The sequence below is a fragment of the Otolemur garnettii genome, unplaced genomic scaffold (assembly GCF_000181295.1).
Source record: "Otolemur garnettii isolate 467f Iridium unplaced genomic scaffold, OtoGar3 scaffold00023, whole genome shotgun sequence".
Taxonomy (NCBI): domain Eukaryota; kingdom Metazoa; phylum Chordata; class Mammalia; order Primates; family Galagidae; genus Otolemur; species Otolemur garnettii.
In genome coordinates, this window is record NW_003852418.1 from 2681263 (window position 1) to 2696522 (window position 15260).

Genomic DNA, 15260 nt, shown 5'->3' on the forward strand with positions numbered 1-15260 from the left:
GCATCCAACACTTAGTCAGGCTTGGATTCCCATAAACACCTTATAAAAAGGAGCACGGATCAAAGACACCTTCCCCGTGTTGTCACGTCATGTGCACCATCTGAGTGTGAGGAGCGAGTCACAACCCCCAGCATCTCAGCGTCAGGACCTCTTGGGACTGTTCATCCAGGACCTGGTCCCGGGGCTCTTCCAGGGAGACCTGCTCTTTGAGGCCCTTGCCACCCTCTCTGCCTCGTGTTTCCCCGTGAGAAAGGACATGAGAAGCCCCACCAGAGGCCCCTTGGCTTGGCAGCTGTGTGGCAGCAAAGCGTCTCCAGCGAGTGTTTCCGTGGCAAGGTCTTCCATCTGGAACTTGGCAGGGAGGGGAAGTTTCCTTTGAGGTTCTGCCACCCTCTCCCCTCAGCTCTGCAGAAGGTGCAGAGAGGCCCCGTCTGATTTGGGGGACGGTGCTGGTACTTCTCACGGAGTCAGCACGGCTCTGCCTGTATTCCTCAACTCTGAAAAGCGCTGTGAAAAAGAATGCTGTTTCTCCCGCCACTACTGCCCATCTCCGTGTGCAACAGGTCACAAGATGTGACAAGTTCATGCACTAATTCCTTCCCCTCCGGTTAATAGAATAACACAGATGGGAACACTTAGCCTGGGATCGGGCACAACTGGACCAACCGGAGAGGGAAGACAGAGGCAGAGCGGCCCCTTCTCAGCACTTCACTAAGCAGAAATGATTTTCAACGCCATCCTCACCCTCGGCTGGGCAACCCCGGGAAGCTGCTCCAACAGGAAGGTGCAGGTCTCTGGCCAGGGCCCTCGTCTCCAACCCCTCACCCTGCAAAATGCTCATAGCACGTTAAAGAAATAATACCAGACAGCAGCTCTTCATTGCTTCCCAAGGGTCACTGAGCGGCAATGCCCTGGTGAAAATTCTGAAACCATCCCCTGGGTTGTCTGTGAGATGGTGAACAGAATAGTAAGGGGAATAGGGGGAGGGGTGTTGAGACAGAACCAGAAAACCATAGACAGACACGTCCCAGGTCTTTGGGCTTCCACCTTGACCCCTGTGCACCTTGAAGGTTCAGGTATAGGACAGGTTTCATTCAAATCACTTCCCTTTTACCAGGTTATGACCTAACTTTTTTCCAAGGTGACAGGGAATCTTTGGTGATCGAGTGGCTTTGAAATCTAACTAACAAATATCTTCACATTTCAAGCTGTTCACTGATGAGCAAATTAGCCAATTCTAGTTTCTGAGATTCTACTTTCTCACACGTGAAAGAAATTGAGAAAGCATTTTTCACCCATTTTCTTTCCAGGGATCAAATAAAATGTCTAGAGCAGTGACGGAGACATAAAAATAGTTGTCACTAATTATTATTGTCACTTTTAATGTGTGCTAAGCAGAGTGCCCCACGCTATAGGCATGTCCTGATTCAACTTAGCTAAGTGCTTGCAGGCAGTGCTGTTCTGACCTCTTCCCCACGTTGCAAATGAAGAAACTAGCGTTCAGCAATAAGATCCCACAACCTGTAAGTATTCAGTCTTGGCTTGAAACCAGGTCTATCTCTCTGTGACTTGAGAGCCCAAGTTCACAACCACATAACTAAGGAAACTAAGATGCTAAGGAAATGGTATCTGTTAACATTTTCATCTTTATCATCACTACGTTAACCAAAACACAAGGGACCTCAGTGCCTTGCTAGACAGTTTGTATACGAACATTGTAACCTTGGGTTTAAGAATATTGTAGTAAAGTTTACAGGAAGCAATTCCTAACTTGTTATTGTTTTAAAAATCAAAGAGGATGCCGATGGGATTTACAACTGGGAATTTACATGAGATTAGGTCCAAAATACATATTTGTGGATAGGTGTGAATTATTGCCTGTTTTTATGGTAACAGCCTCCCTTTTGTCCTGAGAAGAAACCCTTTCTCTTCAGGTGGCCCTTGATGAGAATGACAAGGCACCTTTTCCTGCTGCACCAGGTCACACCACCAGTTACAGACCCTGTCTATAGAGGTCAGTCCAGGCAGTGAACCTGTGATGAAGAGGGTCGATGAAGATCATTCCAGAAAGTAACATGTTATATTGAGGTTAGAAGAACAAATATATCTCTGTCTTGTGTCATTGCAAGGTTGGTACGCCACGTCTGAAGCTTTCGGCAGCCATTTCTGCTTCTCTCTTTTTAAATAGATGGGGGAAGTTACAGCAGGAGACAATGTAACCATCACTGGGAGAGCCAGGGATGGAGAGAAGGACGAGGAAAAAAAAGAGCAGGGGGAGGAGGAGAAGAATAAAGAGAAGAAAAAAAGAGAGAGAAGGAAGACAGAGGGAAAAGGGAGGATAAGTGGTTGGTGGTGCCCATCTCAGAATCCACTTTGTGTATAAAATGAGTCCACTGTTCACCTTTCCATGTTGCATCTCCATCATTTTACATGGAAGGATACTGATTTGGAAGGCGTGTGTGTATACTGGATTTCTCTACAATGAAGTTAGATGAGCTTGAGAAGAGCAGCTTCAAAAGTCTAGAGAGGACCAACATTTCTGGGCCTTCAGACTTTCTTGGTCCCCGTCTCCAGAACACGTTTTTGTCCCTACCAGGGCATCTCTCCTAGTAGCCCATTCCAATTAGGTTCCAAAATTGGGTCTTTATTTCAGCTGTGTGGAGTGATGAAAAGAAAATGGGCCTCAAAGGAAGAGAGACCCGGTTTCAAATACATTTGCCAGAACATAACTCTATGATCGTGGACAAATGATTTACATTCCCCGAGGCTCCATTTTCTCATCTCTAAGTTGAATGTGGATGTTCAGGCGTGAGGATAGTGTCACTGGGCCAGTCAGATGATTCAGGCCGGACAGGAAAGCCCCTGGCATGATAACTGGCCCCTAAGGTGCCCTCTGAAAATGTGTGTATGTTCCATGGGGTTCGGCTCCACCCTCCCATATGGAGAAACTGCCTCGACAGTGAAGACTGGTACCTAAAGGCCTTCTGGGAACCCGAGGAAATTCCCATAATACAGAATAAAGGTGTCGCTGTGTATGATGGGGGTTGTATGTGGCCATGGTGTGTAATGCGTCAACATGAGCTCTCAGCCTCAGTGTTCAGAATTAGCTCGCAAAAATTAACACAGTAAGTGAAGCCCCTCATTTGTCCACTAGATGAGCAATTACACTGCATATGTCATTATGTAGTGCTGCTTTCTGCCTGTAGCAACAGGCTCACAGCTCTCCCTGCCCCTGTTTCTGCAGAGGGGAGGAATGAACTCACAGGCCTTCTCTGATCTCAGCATACATGCAGCCACAGGGACACCAGGGCAGGACCCGTGACTTTACTAGTGGCAGCTGACAACCTCTCATTCACTTGGCTGGTTGGTCTAGAGCAGGGTGTGTTGCTGGCGGCTTAGGGAATTTTGATGTTGAAGTCGGTTTTGTTCCTTTTTCTTACTTTCATATCCTCTCTAGCAGTGTGCTCCGCAGGGTTTCTGTCTCAGACTCTCTCCCTTTCCTCCCCATCCTCCATTCTCCCAGGACAAAATGCTACCCTGAATAGACTTGCCATCCTCCTCAGTCCCAATGCCCTTCCAATTTCCTGAGATCCGACTTCAGTATGACCTTTACTCTCTGCTGGGGAAATTGCTTTACTTGTGGATTTAACTGACTTCACTCAGATTTTTTGTACCCTGGTTCTAGGCAATGGGAGTAGGCTAAATGAGATACAACCTCCTGCCTCAAAGAGCTTACAATGTCTTCCAGGACACAGACTAGGGACAGTTTATGATCACTGCTTCTTTAACTTGCAGCCAAGGAGGTGGAGCCCAGACCCAAGCCAGAGTGCAGGGCTGGCTGGCTCCTCAGCCCCGGAGAGGTGACATGAAAGGGTGTCTGTGCCTCACATGGTGCCCAGATGCCTCCGTTTGTACCCTGTGAGCCAGTTAAGAGGGGACTATCTTCCTATAAAAGCAGAGAGACTTAATGCCTGGCAGACCCCGAATGTAAATTTCAAACGATGTGCTTTAAGTGAAACTTATTCAAAGTGAAAGTTGTGGTCACACTGAAGATACAGCCTGTCTTTGTGTTTTGCCCAAGGCCGAGTTTATATGGCATTCCTTTCCTTCCCAGTCTCGACGCCCATCGGGTGTAGGTGTCCTTTTGGCTGACTCAGAACGTTCATGGAGAAAATCAGAAACAGGGCCTCATCTCTCCTCCTGAAAATGCTTTTTCCTTTTCAAATAAGTCTGCTGGTAAAATGTTTACAAGTGTGATATTTCACATGAGGAGGAAAGGATCATATTAACTGTGATGAAGGTCAGATCTGCCACCTCATTCAAGCAGCGTCCCTCATAGTTCTGAGATCCAGAGTATGAAATCCATGGGTCCAGGCAGGAAGGGGTTGAGTAGAATGCAGGAATCCAAGGAAAATTATAGTGGGAAAGAACTTGGATCAATCCTCCATCGGAGCCCCAATTTTTTTTAAGGAGTATGTTTATCCATAAACTGCCATTTTTAATATCCAGGTAGTGTTTTGCTCCCTTGCATCTGGGAAAATGAATTAATGTTCATTTAACATCTACTATGTTTTTCAAGCAAAAAGAGAGAGAGCGTATTAATAATTTACAGCATCTCATGCAAGTGTCTACAGTTCAATTTCCTTTGCCAATTTGCTGTTGAGGTTCCATCTCTATGAAGGGATTTCCCTTACTAAGCATTTCCCAAGTCTTTTTCAGTCTCTGTTTTCTTAATTTCCTAATTTTAAAAATTGTCCACAAGGGACCAGGAATGAGAGGACAAAATCAACAGAGTGAGGCCACGTGGGATTTGGTTGCTGAGACTCAAGAGGGTCTTGCTCCTGTTGGCGCCTCAAGTTCAACAGCCGTCTAAGTAACAAAACACAAATAGTTCCCTTGGCACTCGTTGGAAGGGGGAGGGGGATGTGGGAGCAACTGGATGGTCTTCTAATAGGGCTAAAAGCAAAATCTGAGTGAAATCAGTTAAATCCACAAGTAAAGTAATGTTCCCAGCAGAGAGTAAAGGTCATATTGAAGATGGATCTCAGGAAATTGGAAGTGCTTCCACTTCCCATCAAGCCTCATGGGGAAGGGCATTGGGACTGAAGAGGGTGGCAAAAGTCTATTCAGGGTAGCCTTTTGTCCTGGGAGAATGGAGGCTGTGGAAACTCCTGCTCTATGCCCTGGCAAACTGGTTCAAAGGGCTAGGAGGGCCAAGCTGGAGGCTGCACTTGACCTTGGGAGAACAGAAGAGGATACCAGGGATTGGGGGGCAAAAGTGGGCTCTGCTGTAGTCTTGGGGGGTGGGGGAGACAATGTCCAATGGGGCTTGCCCAATTCAGTCTACTAACCAACAGCTGAGATGAGCTGGAAGGAGAGGACTTCAGGTTGGGGTAAATGGGCCAGTCCTCTGAACTGAGATAGCAAGGGCAGGAGCAGGGCCAGCAAAGCCTTCCCAAGGGAGGAGCCGAATCTGGGGTTGGGACTAGCCATGGTGTCGAGAACATATTGCTTGATTCATGAGCACCTATTAATTGCCTACTGTCTTCCACAGACATAAAGCTATAAGAAAATCAAGAGGGGAAGAGAGACAAGCTGAGCAACTTCCAAAATGACATAATCAGCTTGAAAGGGAAGTATAGAGGAAGCTAAGAGCACATCTAGTTAGTTGTGTTAGTGGGGAAGGCCTCCATCCTCCCTCACTGACATTACCCGGGTTCAGACAGCCATCATTTCTCACCCGAGCGCTGCAACCACTTGCCTTGATCTCTTCATGTGGGTTTATTCACCTCTCCACACAGGTGATGATACTTTGTGCCTGTCTGAAACCTTTTCCTGACATCCCATGCCAAGGTAGAGACGATCAATATTCTTTCATGTGAACATCATGGCCCTGCTATATCTGACTTGTCTTGTTCTCCAAATTATTTTCTCTACTCTCTCAGGCCCTCTGAAATGAGGCCTAAGGTCAGATGGCTGTAGGACGTCCAGGCAAAGATGTGCAGGAAAGGTTATATACCAGAGAAAATGTGGGGTGAGGATAGAGAAGAAAAGGAAAGTTCTCTCTGAAGTTTGCTCTCTGGAATACTCAGAGGAGATGTAGTGGAAAGAATTCTAAGATGTCCCCTGAGATTTCTGGCCCCTGGTTTATGCATAGTTGCCCCAAGTTATTAACCAAACGTTAATCTAGGTATTGCTGTGGAGGAAATTTGCAGATGTAATTGAGGTCCCAAATCCATTGATGGGAAAATTACTGAAGTGAACTTGACCTAATCACAAGCAAGGCATATTTTCCAGCATCACAGAAGTCAGAGCCTTGAAGCACAGGAGAGATTCAAGGGACCATTGCTGGCTTGAAGATGGAGAGGCCAGGTGGCAAGACATGGGGGTGGCCTCCAGGCACTGAGAAAGGCTCCTGGCTATAAGCAGCAAGGAAATGGGGATTTCAGTCCAATAACCCACAAGAAATGAATTCTGCCAACAACTAGTGATCTTGGAAGAGGACCCTAAGCCGCGAGTGAGAACTCTAGCCCACTGACACCTTGGTTTCTGCTGGGTGAGACCCTGAGCAGGGAATCTAGTCATGCTGTGCCCCGATTTTTGTCCTATAGAGATGGTGAGATAATACAATTTGTGGACATTTGAAGTTGCTAAATTTGTGAGTACACAGAAACAGGAAGATAATACTTGAAACAAAACAAAAATTTAGCTCTCCCAAAGGCTTCAGGACTTAAGTGAGCATCCTTCTCTCCTCACTGTGGTGTTTTTGACACAAATGGTGGCCCAGAGCATAAGGAATAGTACCTGTCACCCACACCGTACAAACAGGGCAGGGATTAGCTCTACTCCTAACTACAACTCGGAGTCACAAGTCTGATTTCTTGAAATATTTATGCCTGAGTTCTTTTTGGTTCCAGTATAGGGATAGAAGAGATTGCAGATATTTAGATTACCTTTCTGACTATCTATGAGTGGATAACATGTATGAATGGGCTGAAAACTGGTGTTAGAGGCATGGGTGTTACTTACCTGTAGAATAAGTAAATGATTACCTTAAAATAACTTCTAAGGTTATGCCAAAATTGCCAATTTTACAAGCTTATGAATTGAATTTGCACAGCCCAAAGTGCTTATGGATGATGGAGTGAGTGCCAGAGGAACGTCCTCAGCTGTCTTTTGTCAGATAGCACAGCTGGGAGCCCTGTACTCTCCACTGGGAGGGGACTGGCTAGCACTGACACTTGACCTGTGGCATTGTCCTCCAAATACACAGAGCTTGAGAAAAGAAAACTCTTTGCCAAGCGAGAGCTACTGGCACCTTGCCTAACCACCAGGCTTTGCTTGTTTGAGGGAAATTTATTATTAAAAAAAAAGGGACAAACCGTAAAACTCAGACTTCAGTGTTGAAAAATTAATCAGGCCTTTGGCCCTCTCTTTTCAGCATTTGCAAAGAATTCCCTTATATCCTTAGCCAGCTCAGTGATAGGGGTTCAATACATGTACCTTAGAGACCAACATGCCTGTGGAAGCCTTTTCATGAGGGAAACTGTGTTAGAACCAGGAGCCCCTCTAGTCTCCCAAAAGGACATATCAAAGGAAAGAAACTAACTTGGCTTCTTGGTATCAGAAAAGACTTCCCATTGGAGGCAACACTGGGGCTGGAGGAGAATGTTTGTGCCTCAGGCAGAGGAGAGGCCAGGCAATAGAGTCAGAGGCTGCAGAAGGTGTAAAAATGGTAATGGTAATGGTAATGAACATGAAGGATCCAAGAAACCAAAAGTCAGAATCAACATGCCTGGAGGAAAGACGTGAGCCCGTGGCATGAAGCGAGGATATAAGGTTGGAGAAGAAATTGGGGAATTAGGTCTGAGTCACAATGGAGGTATCCTTGATCCTTTCCTACGCAGGCTGGGCTTTAACTTTCAAGCACCAAAGGATTTTTACCAAGACTGTGACATGATTGTTCTCATTTCAGAATTTTCTCTCTGAGTCTGGAAGTGCAGGATAAATTGGAAAGTCTGAAATGATACCCCATTTTCTGGCTCTGTCTATGTCATGAACTAAGATAAGGAATGAATTTGGGAGTGGGGGAATATGCTTAACCAACTTTCAGGCATGTTGGGTTATAGTTACTTGCATCATGTATGTGACTATATCAGATTTATGTCACCCAGGACCTTGACAATCGTTGGAGATTCAGATTACAGAGCTAACACACGTGGCCAGGGTAGACTCTTGAGCTTGCCTAGAGAAGCAAGTGGCAGGGTTGTTTATTCCCCCTGCAAACCAGGATGCTCCTTTAGTGTATGTCGTCCTGGCCAATCACTCTTGGATATTTGTCAGTGAAATCATTAACTCATTAATCATCAAAACTTTAATGAGATCCTACTCTGAGGGACACCAAGGGTACCATAGAAGAGGAGAAGGACAAAGTCTCTAAGCCTTATAGAACCTCAATCCAACAGAAAGATGAAGATAGTTGAAGGACTATTAACTACACAAATGTCACAGAGTGGTTAAGTGCTATACAGGAAAACCAAACAGGTTCAGGAGCTCAAACATGGCCAGGGTGATGGTGGTTCTCTTTTAGGTAGTTTGGCCAGGTAAATTGTCCCTGAGGACTTGTCTTTGGAGCAAAGACCTGCAGGAGGCGAAGTACCAGCCAAAGTCTAAAGAAAGAGAGAGCAAAATCTGAGGGTCTAGATAAGACGGTGACATTCGAGGGCAGGAAAGAAGATTTGGGGCAGCCAGAGGCAAGTGAATGAGAGCAGAGCAGGAGGAGATGAGAGTCAGGTGGGTGACTGATTGAGACAGGGCTTGGAACCAGGGCTGGTGAGTTTGAGTGAGGGGGGATCCACTGGGGCACTGCAGACACAGCCGTGACCTCATCTATTGTTCATCTGAAGCAATTTTATTGGTATTCATGGTTACTGATGATTTACTGAAAGATGAAAATTATTACTATTACTATGACTATCACTATCACTACCATCTAGTCAGTCAGTCACATATTCTGAAAGCATTCTCTACACAAAGCTCTTTCCATCAATACTCTGCAGTGTTCAAACATGTGCATAACATCACACTTCACACCAGAGTTTCCTTGATCCACTTACTGCATGCCTCATGTACAGGAAACAAAATTATTAAATGCCATAGATCTTGGAAATGTCTTATCACCTTAGCAAGGCCTTTTCTAGATTATGCATTTTATTATTTGTTTATGTGGTGCTATTTCCTCTTCTGTCTCTCATTCTCCTCCCACTAATATCATTCATATATATTTTTATATATATATATTTGCTTTCATGAATTTTTTCAAAATATGTGTTCCAGTTTTGCAGTGACTTTTTTTCCTTCCAAAATACATATTCCAGGCCAGCAGGAGAGAATATAACTCATTAGATGGTGTGTAGAGGCCAAAAACTCTGTATTTGAGAGAAAAAAATATATAACCCCAGGTATTGCTGATAATCTACCCCATTTTAAAACTTCTCAGAGTGGGAAATGCTGTAGTTTAGCAGTATCATTATAAATGTGTTCCCTTGTGGGGAAAGGCCCTAATTTGTAGCAGTTGTCTATTTTCATGATGTAAATGTTCTCATCGTGGCTAATTTCAAACTAACAAACATTCAAGAACGGGGTTGCAAAAATCCTAACTATTTAATAATTAGTAGGTGCCAGTTCCAGCACACTGTTGTACACTCAAGTGAATTGAATCCTTAGTTCCACCTGATGGGGACATTGCTCTGCTTTTAAGAATAGACCATCCCAGTTCAATGTGTCCTGGACAGGTAACAGGAATGTCCAAGGTCCTTACTTAAAGAACAAGTCAAACAGGTGTCACAAAAACCTGGGTAAGCCCATCTAGGCTACTTTACTTTTAAAAATAGTTTCAAAGGGGCAGTGCCTGTAGCTTAAAGGAGTAGGGCGCCTGCCCCATATACCAGAGGTGGTGGGTTCAAACCTAGCCCCGGCCAAAAAGTGTAAAAAAAAAAAAAAAAAAGTTTAAAAGGTGTGTTATGCAGTTACCTGTAAACCCTTTTCGTTGGGGTCTCTTGTGTACTCGTGTAAGAAGCCGACTAGTCAGTCCTGACCCTGTGAACAATTCCTATCTAGATTAGAAGGATGGCGGATGACCTGTGCTCATTTTAAATACTGCCTCAGAAATGTTTAATTCCTTGGGTTACAGTGTTTATTGGAGCCAGTATCTGCTGTCCCTGACTAAGGAGTATAGCTGGGAGGATAACAGATCTTGGAAATGTAGAAGACACTTGGATTCAGAGGGTTCCTAAGAGAGAAGCTGAATCATTTCTAGAGGGTCCAATGGTGGCCTTTTTTTTTTTTTATATAATGCAGTTTCCATATGGGGTTCTGATATCTTAATACATAGGAATTATTCCTTATTTAAGGATATAAATGGTGAAAGGTAACTGTTGAGAAGTGAGCATAATAAAAATAATATTATAAATATCTTACTAGTATGCTTTCCTGGAATCCTCCCCAACAATCTGGTCTGTTGATCACAATATTGGTCCCATCTCATAAATTAGGAAATCAGACTCAGAGAAGTTAAGGAACACCTAAAGCTGTACAATATGGCAAACAGCAGCTGGGGACTGAAACCAGAACACCTGTGCGCAGAGCTCCCACATTGCACGGCTGTATCATACATACTATTTGCCAAAGGCCACCATGGTGCCTGGCACGGAGTAGGTGCTCAACATACATTTGTGTAATGAATGAATGATGGTTAGACACTGGAGGGAAGAAATTGAGTTTGGCACATACATTTTTTAAATGGCGTTTTTAATGTAATTAAGGACCATGTATATAAATCCACAGAAATTATTGTTATTTTTTTTTGCTATGAACCTTGAATACTTAGTTCCTTCCTTGTAAATCTAAAAAAAATTATGAGCGTAAGGTAATTGTTCCTTTCTGCTGTTGTACTTGTCATAGTGCCAGCATCTACACTTTCCCCCTAGAGATGATTAAAATGCCAAATTTTCATGATTCTGAGATGATTACAGATTAAATGCTGAGGGAAGAATCATAAAGTCTGCATCCCTCCCCAACTGGTTAAAGACACTGTTCTTTCTTTCTTTTTTTGTGAGAGATTTCCCATGTGAGGATTTTCTTCCATGTTCCCACTTAATGGACTCTTTATCTCCTCGTTATTAAATAGCTCTTGATGGATTGTGACCAGTGTCTTCGGGCGAGAATACTGGTGAGTGCACTAGCACCATTCTAAAGGCACTTCAGCCCCATCGGGCTGAAAGTACTAGGAAAAGTTTCACAGTGAAGAGCGGTTGCTTTTGGTAATATAGCTAAGTCTAGCTTTTCCAACCACCAAGAACTCTTCCCAGTAATTGGAAAGGATTCCGTGCAAGGAAACCTGGGCCAAAGCGTGAAAAATGAAGCCTCTGTTATATCTATGAACACACCGTCTCTACGAAGCTTAACTGTTGGACCCATTTAATTTGTTCATGACCTGTACAAGAGAAAGCAACCGTGGAAGAGAAATCAGGTTCTAATTGCACCGGTTGCAGCCAGAGAGCTTACTTTTGATTTAAACAAAAAAGCTGCCGAAAGAGAATGGCAGATGTGAAATCCATCCTGCGCTCTTTCAGTTTCCATTTCGGGAGGCTGCAGACAGATCTGAGGCATGCTGAGAAGAGCAAGCCAGAGACCCAGAGCTCACTCCTGGGGCTGCCACTGATTAGACCCTTGCTGACCACACTTCAAGCAGATGAGAAGGATGAGCGTGTTCTGATGGAATTCTCCTTTGGTTTTTCCCTCTGGGGTTGGTGGGAGGGGACAAGACCATTTGTCCTGTTTTACCAGGGCAGCATCTTTCCTTCTTAAAAAGGAAGAGCTTGCCACATGCCATACTCCCCGCTATTAGTCAAGCAATGGAAAAACTCGATACAGACTAAAGAGTACAAGGCCCAAAGGGACCCCCTCAGTCCTTTATGACCACAACCTCCTCGTCGGTGAGTTGTTTACATTGATTTATCTTTCGCTCAGGTAGAGCGAGTTGGAGTAATTTTCTCAGCGAAAGAACACGGACAGGCTGTGTTTTAAGCCCTGGTCAGTCCAAGAATGTTTTTCCTCTGCCCTCACACAGAATAATCGGTCATAGAATCTGGGGACCACGATGTTTTTTCCCCTCAAACTCTGTAGTTTGGGTAATTACCCTTGACCTTCGCCAAAAGATGGAGAAACAACAGAGTCTCTGTTCAAGGTCAGCCTACGAAGCTATTAGGACTTGGGGTCTGTTTTCATCAACCTACCTTCTCTTCTCACTTCTCTCTGGGATTGATATTTTATATTTGAATTGCCGACATATTCCTTGGAGGAATCTCCAGTTTTAGTTCCGTTTTTATTAATTTTGCGGAATTATTTTAGTTAGCAGATCAAGGTTTTGTTTTTGTTGGTTTGGTGCGTGTTGTTTGTTCGCTTTTACTCAAGAATATTTTCATCTATTATTCCTTTAATTATTATTGTCCATCTGTCTCCTTATCTTTCTCTGAGACACCTTTATATGTACATGTATGTGTGGGTGTGTGCACAGATGTGGGTGTATATACTTCATGTACATAAAGTTATGTGTTTATGTTTCTGTAAGGCATATTCATGTTGCTCTCACACACAAATATTTTGTCTTCTGTTTTGCGCGTGTGCAATGGCCTCTCACTGTTTGCTTTTGGATTTCAAAGTTCCTTTTCCCTTCTCTTTAAATGCTCTGAATTCCTGTATATCTTCTCTCTTCTGAGATACACCCGCACACACGCATAAAATGTGTTATGTACAACTGTTACTATGGGTTCTCAATGAAAAAAATCAATAAAATAAAGCATCCAGTGATTTTTCCCCTTACCTATCATTCCAGATTTTAGACTATTTCCCTTCATGTGTCCTTTCATTCATTTCATAAATTCCGTGCATCTTATGGAACAATCAATCCAAATGTTTCTGAACTTTCTACTTTTGCCAGTGTTTTCCTCTGATTCTTGGGGACTGCCAAATGCAGGGGATTCTCCTTGAGCCCTTCTGATGAGTCTGTTTGCCAGGCGGGGATGGCTTTCATGGGGGAGGGATTGAAAGACAACCTCCACCTCATTCTCCCATCCTTCTCTCTGGTATATTTTCCCCTGGGCTCTTTCTTAATACGTGTACAATTCCTGAGTTTTTATGTAAGCAATAAAATGTTGTTGGCATACAGAAGGCAAAGACCAAAAACATCTCTCTGAGTTTTGGTTTATTTATTTATTTATTTATTTATTTTCTAGTTGGAAACGTCATCTTGGACTCACTTCAAAGGCATTTAATAACCAGAAGAAGCCCTGTTTTCCTGGGTATGAACTCCAGAAACAACCTGGCATACTGTCTACAATTAATTAGCAAGGCATCGGAGACAACAGATATGGGTCTCTGTCGCCATGGGCATAACCTCTGCCTCATTAAATAATCTTACTGTTTGCTGTTGAGATACACCTTTTGGCCTTTGAAACTGCAGCTGTTGGTGCACAGTGAAAGAACGAGATTATCAGCATTAGCTGATGTGGTTCAGTCTCATGTGACGTTGATCTGAATGTCATATAAATGTGTGTGTAATAGAAATTGCAAGGTAGAACTTAGTTTTAATAACCGTATGTCTTACAGTGGTATTTGCCTAATGCTTTTTCTATAAGTAATGACTCAAAGATTTTTTTTTTTTACTTTTCATTTGAACAGGTAGGAAATTCACCCATCCCATCCTTTGCCCCCAAGTCTGGTCATCCACCTGTGGCATCTCTCTTGTCCTGATCCACTCAGCAGGCAGTAAACATTGGCCTCCCATATTGTACTTTCAAATGCATTTGTATGATAATTGGCTCCTATATTTTTTGAGCACCTATTTCATGAAAACTTACAGAATTTAGTTCTTCTGATATCCATGCTTAGAGAGAAGTTAGGCATCACTGTGTTTTCTCTTCCTGGTAAAGCAAGGTTTAATTTGGTAAGAGATTTTTTAAATTGATTTAAACTTCTTTATTTAATTTTTATAGACCCATGAATGCCTCCCTAACTCTGGGAAACCTGGTGTCCTAGGAAAAATTCTATTTTCCCTCCCTTGCTGCACTCCAAGGCAGGACGCAATGATGGCCAGAGGGGATCTGGCTGGAGTCCAAGACCCCTCCTCAGACTTCCAAAGCTGAGAGCAGCTCACTTCCAATAGCCCATCCAACAATGATAGGACCATGGCTGAGGGGAATTATCTCAGATTTGTCAGGAATGCTAATGGCCCATTTCCTTCCCCTACATGTGTCCTGCAGAGGAAGAAGGCAGGAGGGAGCAAGACCCTTGGCTCAGCCTAGGCCTTTCCCCTCCTTCCTTTCCCAAACACCCTCTCCTCTTGCTCAGTTTCATTCTTGATTCTTGATTTCCCATCAAGTTTCAGGGGAAGGGGAAATACTGTTCCTTGTACTTTTTGTTGGCGAAGAATCTGATGCTATCTGTCTTCCATTGTTCTACCCACTATCCGGTTTGGACTTGACCGAGGGCAGGGATGAAGATGGGCATCCATTTGTGTCTCATGTCCTTTGAACAACTCAGTCTTTGCACACAGGATCCATTTCGGAGAATGTTCCTGTTTACTGGATGTACTGGTAGCAAACTCACTGCCCGACACCAGTGAGAGCCACTGAAATCATTCAAAGAACCAATGAAACAAAAATAATAACAAAGATATAACTCGGGGGAAAAAAAACTCTGAAGTTTTCAATTTAGAACTGTGAATGTAAAGGGAGGAAATCAACAGAAAAAGAAAAAGACTCTGGGAAACTGTTTCTCCAGTAGTGACAATAGTTGTGTTTCATCATTGGGGAATAACCTGTTAGCGTTGATAGTCCCAGTATTCTTGTCTTTCTAGGTAAATGGATTGAAAAGGGAAACAATTCAAATGCATCTAGCTTAGCTTATGCCTAAGGAGAGATAAATCTCACTCTTTAGATTATGGGAAGGTTGTTTTTTTTTTTTCTTTTAGTATTTTTTTTTTTATTAAATGATATCTGTATACATTAATGCAAACATGGGGTACAGTGTAGTGTTTTCATATACATTTTGAAATACTTTCGTCAAGCTGGTTCACATAAATTTCATGTCATTTGCATAGTCACTGTGTCAAAACATTTATATTCTAGTTCCAGAAAAGTTCACTTGTACCCTTGTTAGACAGAAATATAGGTGATCTTTCCAGTCACCCTCCCACCACC